A 14,128-nucleotide genomic window follows, 5' to 3' on the forward strand; every position below is an offset into this window, starting at 1 on the left:
ATAGCCACGTATAGGATGCCACTAGGTACACTGAGTGTTTGCTAGTAAAATTGCTTAGTTTAAAAAACTTGGAGTGTGCAATGCAGGCAGATGTGCTCTGCAAATGTCTTGGCCCTAGTGGGACTATAGCAAAGTCCAATAGCCACGTATAGGATGCCACTAGGTACACTGAGTGTGTGCTAGTATAATGGCTTCGTTATAATTAGTTGGAGTGTGCAACGCAGGCAGATGCGCTCTGCAAATGTCTTGGCACTAGTGGGACTATAGCAAAGTCCAATAGCCACGTATAGGATGCCACTAGGTACACTGAGTGTTTGCTAGTATAATGGCTTCGTTATAATTTGTTGTAGTGTGCAACGCAGGCAGATGCGCTCTGCAAATGTCTTGGCACTAGTGGGACTATAGCAAAGTCCAATAGCCACGTATAGGATGCCACTAGGTACACTGAGTGTGTGCTAGTATAATGGCTTCGTTATAATTAGTTGGAGTGTGCAACGCAGGCAGATGCGCTCTGCAAATGTCTTGGCACTAGTGGGACTATAGCAAAGTCCAATAGCCACGTATAGGATGCCACTAGGTACACTGAGTGTTTGCTAGTATAATGGCTTCGTTATAATTAGTTGGAGTGTGCAACGCAGGCAGATGCGCTCTGCAAATGTCTTGGCACTAGTGGGACTATAGCAAAGTCCAATAGCCACGTATAGGATGCCACTAGGTACACTGTGTGTTTGCTAGTATAATGGCTGAGTTTAAAAAACTTGGAGTGTGCAATGCAGGCAGATGTGCTCTGCTAATGTCTTTGCACTAGTGGGACTATAGCAAAGTCCAATAGCCACGTATAGGATGCCACTAGGTACACTGAGTGTTTGCTAGTAAAATTGCTTAGTTTAAAAAACTTGGAGTGTGCAATGCAGGCAGATGTGCTCTGCAAATGTCTTGGCCCTAGTGGGACTATAGCAAAGTCCAATAGCCACGTATAGGATGCCACTAGGTACACTGAGTGTGTGCTAGTATAATGGCTTCGTTATAATTTGTTGGAGTGTGCAACGCAGGCAGATGCGCTCTGCAAATGTCTTGGCACTAGTGGGACTATAGCAAAGTCCAATAGCCACGTATAGGATGCCACTAGGTACACTGAGTGTTTGCTAGTATAATGGCTTCGTTATAATTTGTTGTAGTGTGCAACGCAGGCAGATGCGCTCTGCAAATGTCTTGGCACTAGTGGGACTATAGCAAAGTCCAATAGCCACGTATAGGATGCCACTAGGTACACTGAGTGTTTGCTAGTATAATGGCTTCGTTATAATTAGTTGGAGTGTGCAACGCAGGCAGATGCGCTCTGCAAATGTCTTGGCCCTAGTGGGACTATAGCAAAGTCCAATAGCCACGTATAGGATGCCACTAGGTACACTGTGTGTTTGCTAGTATAATGGCTGAGTTTAAAAAACTTGGAGTGTGCAATGCAGGCAGATGTGCTCTGCTAATGTCTTTGCACTAGTGGGACTATAGCAAAGTCCAATAGCCACGTATAGGATGCCACTAGGTACACTGAGTGTTTGCTAGTATAATGGCTTCGTTATAATTTGTTGGAGTGTGCAACGCAGGCAGATGCGCTCTGCAAATGTCTTGGCCCTAGTGGGACTATAGCAAAGTCCAATAGCCACGTATAGGATGCCACTAGGTACAGAGTGTTTGCTAGTATAATGGCTGAGTTTAAAAAACTTGGAGTGTGCAATGCAGGCAGATGTGCTCTGCTAATGTCTTTGCACTAGTGGGACTATAGCAAAGTCCAATAGCCACGTATAGGATGCCACTAGGTACACTGAGTGTTTGCTAGTAAAATTGCTTAGTTTAAAAAACTTGGAGTGTGCAATGCAGGCAGATGTGCTCTGCAAATGTCTTGGCCCTAGTGGGACTATAGCAAAGTCCAATAGCCACGTATAGGATGCCACTAGGTACACTGAGTGTGTGCTAGTATAATGGCTTCGTTATAATTAGTTGGAGTGTGCAACGCAGGCAGATGCGCTCTGCAAATGTCTTGGCACTAGTGGGACTATAGCAAAGTCCAATAGCCACGTATAGGATGCCACTAGGTACACTGAGTGTTTGCTAGTATAATGGCTTCGTTATAATTTGTTGTAGTGTGCAACGCAGGCAGATGCGCTCTGCAAATGTCTTGGCACTAGTGGGACTATAGCAAAGTCCAATAGCCACGTATAGGATGCCACTAGGTACACTGAGTGTGTGCTAGTATAATGGCTTCGTTATAATTTGTTGGAGTGTGCAACGCAGGCAGATGCGCTCTGCAAATGTCTTGGCACTAGTGGGACTATAGCAAAGTCCAATAGCCACGTATAGGATGCCACTAGGTACACTGAGTGTTTGCTAGTATAATGGCTGAGTTTAAAACATTTGGAGTGTGCAATGCAGGCAGATGTGCTCTGCTAATGTCTTTGCACTAGTGGGACTATAGCAAAGTCCAATAGCCACGTATAGGATGCCACTAGGTACACTGAGTGTTTGCTAGTAAAATTGCTTAGTTTAAAAAACTTGGAGTGTGCAATGCAGGCAGATGTGCTCTGCAAATGTCTTGGCCCTAGTGGGACTATAGCAAAGTCCAATAGCCACGTATAGGATGCCACTAGGTACACTGAGTGTGTGCTAGTATAATGGCTTCGTTATAATTAGTTGGAGTGTGCAACGCAGGCAGATGCGCTCTGCAAATGTCTTGGCACTAGTGGGACTATAGCAAAGTCCAATAGCCACGTATAGGATGCCACTAGGTACACTGAGTGTTTGCTAGTATAATGGCTTCGTTATAATTTGTTGTAGTGTGCAACGCAGGCAGATGCGCTCTGCAAATGTCTTGGCACTAGTGGGACTATAGCAAAGTCCAATAGCCACGTATAGGATGCCACTAGGTACACTGAGTGTGTGCTAGTATAATGGCTTCGTTATAATTAGTTGGAGTGTGCAACGCAGGCAGATGCGCTCTGCAAATGTCTTGGCACTAGTGGGACTATAGCAAAGTCCAATAGCCACGTATAGGATGCCACTAGGTACACTGAGTGTTTGCTAGTATAATGGCTTCGTTATAATTAGTTGGAGTGTGCAACGCAGGCAGATGCGCTCTGCAAATGTCTTGGCACTAGTGGGACTATAGCAAAGTCCAATAGCCACGTATAGGATGCCACTAGGTACACTGTGTGTTTGCTATGCTAGTATAATGGCTGAGTTTAAAAAACTTGGAGTGTGCAATGCAGGCAGATGTGCTCTGCTAATGTCTTTGCACTAGTGGGACTATAGCAAAGTCCAATAGCCACGTATAGGATGCCACTAGGTACACTGAGTGTTTGCTAGTAAAATTGCTTAGTTTAAAAAACTTGGAGTGTGCAATGCAGGCAGATGTGCTCTGCAAATGTCTTGGCCCTAGTGGGACTATAGCAAAGTCCAATAGCCACGTATAGGATGCCACTAGGTACACTGAGTGTGTGCTAGTATAATGGCTTCGTTATAATTTGTTGGAGTGTGCAACGCAGGCAGATGCGCTCTGCAAATGTCTTGGCACTAGTGGGACTATAGCAAAGTCCAATAGCCACGTATAGGATGCCACTAGGTACACTGAGTGTTTGCTAGTATAATGGCTTCGTTATAATTTGTTGTAGTGTGCAACGCAGGCAGATGCGCTCTGCAAATGTCTTGGCACTAGTGGGACTATAGCAAAGTCCAATAGCCACGTATAGGATGCCACTAGGTACACTGAGTGTTTGCTAGTATAATGGCTTCGTTATAATTAGTTGGAGTGTGCAACGCAGGCAGATGCGCTCTGCAAATGTCTTGGCCCTAGTGGGACTATAGCAAAGTCCAATAGCCACGTATAGGATGCCACTAGGTACACTGTGTGTTTGCTAGTATAATGGCTGAGTTTAAAAAACTTGGAGTGTGCAATGCAGGCAGATGTGCTCTGCTAATGTCTTTGCACTAGTGGGACTATAGCAAAGTCCAATAGCCACGTATAGGATGCCACTAGGTACACTGAGTGTTTGCTAGTATAATGGCTTCGTTATAATTTGTTGGAGTGTGCAACGCAGGCAGATGCGCTCTGCAAATGTCTTGGCCCTAGTGGGACTATAGCAAAGTCCAATAGCCACGTATAGGATGCCACTAGGTACAGAGTGTTTGCTAGTATAATGGCTGAGTTTAAAAAACTTGGAGTGTGCAATGCAGGCAGATGTGCTCTGCTAATGTCTTTGCACTAGTGGGACTATAGCAAAGTCCAATAGCCACGTATAGGATGCCACTAGGTACACTGAGTGTTTGCTAGTAAAATTGCTTAGTTTAAAAAACTTGGAGTGTGCAATGCAGGCAGATGTGCTCTGCAAATGTCTTTGCACTAGTGGGACTATAGCAAAGTCCAATAGCCACAGATAGGATGCCACTAGGTACACTGAGTGTTTGCTAGTATAATGGCTTAGTTAGAATGAGTTGGAGTGTGCAGAGGACAAGAGGGTACAGTGGCAGGATTGTGGTGCTCTGGGTAGAGGAATGGAAGCCTGCCTTTCTATTCCCTCCTAATGGTGAAATGCAGGGAGGAAATCCCTGACCTGGGCTACACAGACGCTGTTGCTGTTTGCAGGACCTGTCACCTATGGCTCTCTGACCCTGCCGGTACGAGCCCTTAAAAGGACTGCTAGAAGCTAACGCTGTGTATGCAGCGCATACAGCTGTATCGGCGATAGGACAAAGGACGGAACTGCGACAGTGATGTCTGACACCAAAGACGCAGAAGGCAGATAATGGCGATCGTGAAGAAAATGTCCGGTTTTATAATGCAGGGACATGTGACATGCAGATCCTATCACACATGCCGTTGCTTCTCTGCCTCAAAGTCCACTTAGGTGTGTGTGTGTCTGTGATTGGCTGACATGCTGGCCAGCCCCACAAGACGCGCGCGCTTAGGGAAGGAAGACAAGAAAAAAAAAAAAAAAAATGGTGATCGCCATTATAGAAACAGCAGTGATCTGAAGGCGCTGTTCACGCACACTATACACTGAAATGTGATAATAGTTTGAGTCACAGAGTGACTTACACTATTACAGCAGAAACCAAGCTAAGATTTAGCTGTTTTTTGGCTGCTAGAACCGTTCTCGAACGTTTCTAGAACTATCGAGCTTTTGCAAAAAGCTCGAGTTCTAGTTCGATCTAGAACATGCCCCAAAATCACTCGAGCCTAGAACTGGAGAACCACGAACCACGAACCGCGCTCAACTCTAGTGCTCGGTCCAGTGGATCCACCTCCTGGGCCTACCAGTCCTCCCTGGCCCTCACAATCATGATTAAGGTTGAGCGGATCCGGACTGTAAAAGTCCGGATCCGCGCGGTTTCAAAGATTTCCGGGTGCCGGACCCGGAATCCAGGATTCCGGGTGCACGATCCGGATCTGACACTGGGGAAAATAATTGAAAAATAAAGAAAAACAGAAATAAAACAGCATTCCATACTTACCTGTTCTCTGTGTCATGGCGGCACACTGCTTCCGGGTCACGCATTCACTTCCTGTACTGTGCATGTACAGTACAGACCAAAGGTTTGGACACACCTTCTCATTCAAAGGGTTTTCTTTATTTTCATGACTCTGAAAATTGTAGATTCACATTGAAGGCATCAAAACTATGAATTAACACATCTGGAATGACATACTTAAAAGAGTGTGTAACATCTGAAAATATGTCTTATATTCTAGGTTCTTCAATGCAGTCACCTTTTGCTTTGATTACTGCTTTGCAGTATACACACAGCTTTCCGTTTTTTTCATGATCTTTTATATAATAAATATATCATAATTCGGGGGCATTAGCCTAATTGCTGGAAAACCTCACATTTTCTCTTTTATTTTTTTGGTATTTCTTACATTTTATATTATTAGAATTATTCAAAGATTGTATGCTGATTATATGTTGCAGTTTTGTATGCTATACGTTTACCGTACAGATCCAGCTATATTTATCTCTATATGAGCACTTAAAGTAGCACTTTATTTAAACTTCTTGTTTAATTGACACATTGCTCCTAATAACATTCTGATAATCTGACTTATGAATACTACTTTTGGCCATGAAATATGGTACACTGAATACGATTATGTGTGTCTTAAAGGAAATCTGTCAGTGAGTCGTCTATATGGGTGCAGATGTGATATCTATGATCTGATGATATAATGTGTATGTATGTAAATGACCTGTTCAGAATTGTGAGCAGGACACAGATCTCGCTGAGATTTCTGCCTTCAGAGCTTATGTTTAATAAAGGGGGACATTACTATTGTGAGACATGTAACTAACACAAGACAGCAGAACTTCTTCTTGCAAACACATTTACTGCAGCTCTGCTGTATTGCAACACTGACTGCCTGTGAGATGGAAGCTGAAGCACTATGAGAGGACAACTGAAGATGTCAGCTATTACATGTCTCCCACTGGAATCGCCCTTTCATTTATAATGAGCCCTGGAGGCAGATTCTCAGAGAGATCTGTGTCCTGATCATAGTTCTGAACAGCTCATTTACATATAAGAAAATCATAAATTTCTCTGGAATGAGACATGAGATAACCGATATGAAGGTATCATTTTATTCAACTTCCTAATTACCTGCACACCCATATAGGTGGCTTAGGAGGGTTGATCCTACTGACAGATGCCCTTTAACTCTTTAACGACCACGGGCCGTAATCGTATGTCCTAAGTCATGTCCGGGTAATCACCACCGGCTGCTGTGGGAAGCCTGTGGCGATTCCCGCACATGTCTGCTGATTTGAACAGCAGACATGTGTGTCTTGCAGGCACGGGTGGATCCGCAATTCACCAAAGCCTGTTAACCCCTTAAATCACGCTGTCAAAATATGACAGTATGATGTAAATGCCCACCGTGGTAAACGTTCACTTACCGGGCTCGATTGGCAGCACACTGTGAGCCGATGATTGCCATGGTAGCACAGGGCCATGTGATGACACTTGACTCACTTCCTGTAACAGACGGCCGAGTGCTGCCTGTTACAAGAGATGAGCATTTCTGCAGATCACAGCTGTTTAGCAGTGATCAACAGAAATGGATGAGCGATCAGACTGCTGATCCTTATAGTTCTCTAGGAGGATTAATAAAATAAAAAAAGTTGAAAAAGTTTTAAAAATTTTAAAAACCCCCCTAAAAGTTCAAATCACCCCCCATTCACCCCATTGAAAATTAAAGGGTTTAAAAAAAATTAAAAATATACACATATTTGGTATCGCCGCGTTCAGAAACGCCCGATCTATCAAAATATAAAATCAATTAATCTGATCTGTAAATGGTGTAGTGGCAAAAAAAATCCAAACGCCAAAATTACGTTTTTTGGTTGCCGCAGATTTTACGCAAAATGCGATAACAGGTGATCAAAGCATTGCATCTGCACAGAAATTGTACCATTAAAAACTTCAGCTTGAGACACAAATAATAAGCTATCATTGAGCCCCATATCCCAAAAAATGAGAACGCTATGGTTTGCAGAAAATGGCACAAAAAGTGCACCATTTATTTGGGACAAACATCTGAAATTTTTTAACCCCTTAGATAAAAGTATACCTATACATGTTTGTTGTCTACAAACTCGTACCTACCTAAGGCATCAACACATCAGTTTTACTATATAGTGAACACAGTGAATAAAATATCCCCAAACCAATCGGACAATCACACTTTTTTTGCACTTGGAATTTTTTTGCCATTTTCTAGTACACTATATGATAAAAGTAAGGGTTTCATTCAAAAGTACAACTCGTTCCACAAAAAAAGCCCTTATATGGCAACATTTACGGAAAAGTAAAAAAAGTTACGGCTCTTGAAAGAAGGGGATCAATCAAAAAAATGGAAAATCGGAAAATCACCTGAGGGTTAAAGGAGTTGTCCGACATTAGCTTATCAAAAAATTTTGAGTTAATCTGTGCTGTATTGTCATATAAAACACCCCTACATTGTTATTTTTTGTTTTCTAACTTTTGTTCATCTTGAATTATCCCTTTATTCTCTGCAGATCTTTGTTTACATTTTGCTCCAACAAACTGACCACTTCCTGTGCTAAACTTCACAGTCAGAGCTGGCACCGCCCAGCCTCAGTGTCCAGCCCCGCCCCCTGCCCGCCCCCTGCACACACATTCCCTGTCAGTATATTCTGCCCCAGCACCTGACCTGTTATCACTCTAGCAATGGAAATAACAGCCCCACATCGGGCTCTGCGCCACACACACACACACACACACACACACACAACACACGCATGCACACATCGGGCTCTGCGCCCCACACACACACACACAACACATGCACGCACACATCGGGCTCTGCGCCACACACACACATATACACAACACACGCACGCACGCAAACATCGGGCTCTGCGCCACACACACACACAACACACGCACGCACACATCGGGCTCTGCGCCACACACACACATACACACAAAACACGCACGCACACATTGGGCTCTGCGCCACACACACACAACACACACATGCACACATCGGGCTCTGCGCCACACACACACACACACACAACACACGCACGCACACATCGGGCTCTGCGTCACACACACACAACACACACATGCACACATCGGGCTCTGCGCCACACACACACACACACACACACACAACACACGCACGCACACATCGGGCTCTGCGTCACACACACACAACACACACATGCACACATCGGGCTCTGCGCCACACACACACACACACACACACACACACACAAGACATGCACGCACACATCGGGCTTTGCGCCATACACACACAACACATGCACGCACACATCGGGCTCTGCGCCACACACACATACACACAACACACGCACGCACGCACACATCGGGCTCTGCGCCACACACACACAACACACACATGCACACATCGGGCTCTGCGCCACACACACACACACACACACACAACACACGCACGCACACATCGGGCTCTGCGCCACACACAACACACGCACGCACACATGTGGCTCTGCGCCACACACACACATACACATAACACATGCACACACACATCGGGCTCTGCGCCACACACACACACACACACATCAGGCTCTGCACCCCACACCACATCAGGGTCTGCAACCCTCCTCCCCCACACACGGCGCTCTGTACCGACCCCCCCCTCACCATCGTTCTATACCGACCCCTACCCCCATAGGGAACACATGTAGGCTACATTCACATGACCGTTCCGTTTTTGCGGTCCGCAAAAATTGGTCCATTTTTTGACGGATGCATCCGTGTGTCATCCGTGTGCCTTCCGTTTTTTTGCGGACCGCAAAAACGGAAGCAGCAAGAAAGATAAATAAATGAGTAGATATAGAGATGAATAGATAGATATAGAGACAGAGAGATAGAGGGATGAATGAATGAATGAATAGAGGGATAGATAGATAGATAAAATCATAGATAGCTAGAATCATAGATAGCTAGAATCATAGATAGATAGAATCATAGATAGAGAGATAGAATCATAGATAGAGAGATAGATAGAGGGATAGATAGATAGATAGATAGATAGATATAGAGAGAGAGGGGAGCCAGCACAATCTGAAAATGGCATGCATCATATAAAAAGTGCAAATTCACAGATTTATTCCAACTGTACTGTAATGTAAATGAGATTTTTAGCAAATAATTGATCAATTCTTTGAGCCACCCCTGCCAACGTCACGGCAAATCTCAATAGGGGGGTCCTACTCTATATTCTGTATTTCATGTGCCATGCGGCCTCCTAGATAAAGTTAAAAGCAGAACCATAATGGAGCACACATACCTGCAACCTGTATATATAACCGCTTCTATGTTGCAAAAGAGGCAATTGTGGATAGAGGCCAGCCCAGGTCCCAGCATGTGGAGCAAGCTCTACACATACCAGGACTATATCAGAACTGACCCTCCCAGTGCCAGACAGCAACCATTGATAAAGGCGGACCAGATCCAAGTATGGTGCTTAATTAGCAATGCCTGTGGAAAGGGTGAGGCAACTGAATGTGTACAGCTACCAACAGGAGGAATATATTGCAAACCAAGATCAGGCGTGCATAGCATGGTGGTGATCAGCCACCAGACATTTGTAGCATAACTACAACTACAAAACTTTTTTTTCTTTTTTTTCCCTTTTTTCTCTTTTTTCATAGATAGATATAGATAGCATCATAGATAGAGAGATAGATAGATAGAATCATAGATAGAGAGATAGATCGATAGATGAGAAAGACATATAATGTCCTACCCCCCTGCATATTCTAAGCTGGCACCCTTTAGTGACTTTCATGTGGCACTAAAGGGTGCTTAGCCTTGTATTTAGCCAAAAAAGAAATCAATAATTTAAAAAAAAACGACGTGGGGTCCCCCATACTTTTGTAGCCAGCTAGGGTAAAGCAGACGGCTGCAGCCTGCAAACCACATCTGGCAGCTTCACATTGGCTGGTAATCCAAAACAGAGGGCACCCCACGCTGTTATTTTAAATTAAATAAATAATTTAAAACAAAAAACACGGGTCCCCCCAAATTGGATCACCAGCCAAGGTAAAGCGGACAGCTGTGGTCTGGTATTCTCAGACTAGGGAGGTCCACTGTTATTGGACACTCCCCAGCCTAAAAATAGCAGGCTACAGCCACCCCAGAAGTGGCGCATCCATTAGATATGCCAATCCTGGCGCTTTGCCCCAGCTCATCCCGTGCCCTGGTGCGGTGGCAAACGGGGTAATATATGGGGTTGATGCCAGATGTGTAATGTCACCTGGCATCAGGCCCTGGGGTTAGTGATGACAGGCGTCTATCAGATACCTGACATCACGAACCCAGTCAGTAATAAAAAAATAGACAACAAAAAAAAAAAGTTTCATTTGAAATAACACTCCCCAAAACATTCCCTCTTTCACCAATTTATTGAAAAGAAAAACAAATCCAGGTCCGGCGTAATCCAATAAGGGGGTCCCATGACGATCCATACCATAGTCACTGTCCCAGTCAATGAAGAACAAAATGTTCCCCATTGGCTGGGAGAGTATTGCAGTGACCTGAGCTAACATCAATAGCCCAGGTCACTGAAGGGAATGCCGAGCGCTGCTGCCAGGAGGATAGATGAGATCATCATTACCTGCAGTTACGATCTTCTCTTCACTCCTGTCAGCGCGTTCACTGACTTCTATGCCCGCCGCGTTCTCAGCAGGATCGCCCGTGACGTCACCGCTAGTGATGTGAGAACGCAGCGGGCATAGAAGGCAGTGACAGCGCTGACAGGAGTGAAGAGAAGATCGTCACTGCAGGTAATGCTGTCATCTAACCTCCTGAAGTCAGCGCTCGTCACCCCCGCGGCTGCCAGCACTGCAGGGTGAGAAGCTGCTGATACTGACACACTGCAATGAAGGCAGCCGCGGGGCTGGAGCCTGACACAGACTGCACGGGCACTCCTGCTCTCCTGAGCAGGGGGCCCGCTGCTGGCGGTGACACCGTGGGCAGGGAGAGTACGGGGTGCTGGGGAATGTGTGGGAGGGTGCAGGGAAGGGGGGAAGGGGAATGTGTGGGAGGGTGCAGGGAAGGGGGCGGGGACTCACACGCTGTACCCGCCCAGCAGGGCGGCAACATGCTGTTCCAGATTTGCATGTCAACATGGCCCTGCCCATGTTGACATGAAATGACCGAAAGCAGCAAAATCGCGGCAGGAGCGGTCACATGACCACTCTGAGCCGGGGGAGAGGGGCTGACAGCAGGGCAGGTAAGTGGTCACTATCTACTTACCTGCCCCAATGTAGCCCTATAGGGAAATAATTAAAAAAAGTCACAATAAGCCGGATAACCCCTTTAAGGGTTGGTTCTAATAGTGTTAGCAACATTTGCACATCCATATTGACGTAGTGATAAAGGTATCTGTGGCATATGAGAATAACATAAATCCCCTCATAGAGCAACCACTAAGAAATATGAGAATTTAATGAGGATAAATATAGCAGAAAATAATTCGATTGTGCTGCTTTAGTTATCCAAATAAATTGAGAGAGTTTTTACGGTTACTTGAGACCAGAACAAAACCATGCAAAGTCATGTATAGTAGATAGAAAGATCTGTGGCAAGTTCATGCAAGACCTTAAGGCCCAGTCACACTAAACAACTTACCAGCGATCCCAACAATGATACAACCTGATAGGGATCGCTGGTAAGTTGCTAGGAGGTCGCTGGTGAGATGTCACACTAAGAGACGCTCCAGCGATCCCACCAGCCACCTGACCTGGCAGGGATCGCTGGAGCGTCGCTACACGTGGAAGCATGCTGCGCTTGGTAACTAAGGTAAATAAGGTAACCAACCCGATATTTACCTTGGTTACCAGCGAACACCGCTTAGCGCTGGCTCCCTGCACACCTAGCCACAGTACACATCGGGTTAATTACCCGATGTGTACTCTGCTACGTGTGCAGGCAGCAGGGAGCCGTCTTCTGCGGACGCTGGTAACCACGGTAAACAACGGGTAACCAAGAAGCCCTTCCCTTGGTTACCCGATATTTACCTTCGTTACCAGCGTCCGCCACTCTCACACTGCCAGTGCTGGCTCCCTGTTCCCTGCACACATAGCCACAGTACACATCGGGTTAATTACCCGATGTGTACTCCGGCTACGTGTGCAGAGAGCAGGGAGCCGGCACTGACAACTGAGAGCGGCGGACGCTGGTAAGGAAGGTAAATATCGGGTAACCAAGGTAAGGGCTTCTTGGTTACCCGCTGTTTACCGTGGTTACCAGCGTCCGCAGAAGCCGGCTCTTGCTCCCTGCACAATTAGTTGTTGCTCTGTCGCTGTCACACACAGTGATGTGTGCTTCACAGCGGGACAGCAACAACTAAAAAATGGCCCAGGACATTCAGCAACAACCAACGACCTCACAGCAGAGGCCAGGTTGTTGCTGGATGTCACACTAAGCAACATTGCTAGCAAGTTGTGCCTCAGCAGCGATGTTGCTAGCGATGTTGCTTAGTGTGACGGTACCTTTAAAGAGAAGCTGGCATAAGTAAATAAAGGTACGTTCATAATGGCACTGTTACAGATTCAATAGAAACCAACAGTAAAGAAATCTGCATCGCCGTCCTCAGTGGAAGGGTGCCGTATACGCAGATTGAGATCTCGGCTCGTCATTGAGCCAATATGTAAATCTGTGCATGTACCCCCACCTGTACTATTTTCCTGAAGACTGCCAGAAGATCAACCTTCACAAGTGGCACCCGTGGCTAGGACAGTGTTGGGTATTAAGGGGTTACTAGGCCACACATGCCCCTGCTTTTAGGTCAGAATGCATATGGGACCTGACAGGTTCCCTTTAAATAACGTCCAGGATGCAGATATCATCACTGAAGGAATCTATTGAATCTGTATGACACCGCCTTTATTTTAACATGCGTAATCCTGATGATCGCTGCTCTTTAACTGATGTATAAGAAAGATTAACCACTTGATTCAAAGCTATATCTACATTTTTTTTCATTATAGACAAAGGCTCTGCTTTCTACCCTAGCTCTGGATCTATTTTCTCCGGCTAAGTTTAAGTAGCTTGTTGGAGCATAATAGTTGACTCCAACAGATTATTATCTGCCTCTGCCTTTTGTTATAGAAGTACAGATATGATGAGAACAAAGTATTCTTTTTGCCCTCTTCTCATGTCCGTGATTCTGATTCGTGTGACATCCATTTTTTTTCCATGGGTATCACATGTGCCCATTATAACATATGGTGATCTTCACATGTCTGTGTTTTCAGTCAGACCGTGTGTCCATGTGATTCACAAAGAGACGTGTTCGCTTTTCTTCTGGCAGCCCGGATGACAAGGGCCAATACAAGTTTATGGGTCTGTGAAAATCACGTGGCATCAGTGTACAATCTATGTGACGTACGTGTTTAACATTTCGAGGTACAGGAGAAGCTTTGTATTTGCATTCTTTCTTTATCGATACTGGAAAAAAAAGGATGGCACACAGAGGCAAAACATTGAGAACACCGGTACCGGTTTTTCATGTCCGTGTTTTTTACCCACTTATGAAGTGGGTCTTATTCATATCTTACCT

The 14,128-nt window shown here is 45.3% G+C and overlaps 1 protein-coding gene across 1 annotated transcript in view; it reads left to right on the forward strand.

Moving 5' to 3' along the window:
- The window catches only part of LOC142312621 (alpha-2-macroglobulin-like protein 1), a 177,227-nt gene that overhangs the window by 64,857 nt on the left and 98,242 nt on the right, over positions 1 to 14,128 (forward strand). The window lies entirely within an intron of this gene.

The sequence above is a fragment of the Anomaloglossus baeobatrachus genome, chromosome 5 (genome assembly GCF_048569485.1).
Source record: "Anomaloglossus baeobatrachus isolate aAnoBae1 chromosome 5, aAnoBae1.hap1, whole genome shotgun sequence".
Lineage (NCBI taxonomy): Eukaryota > Metazoa > Chordata > Amphibia > Anura > Aromobatidae > Anomaloglossus > Anomaloglossus baeobatrachus.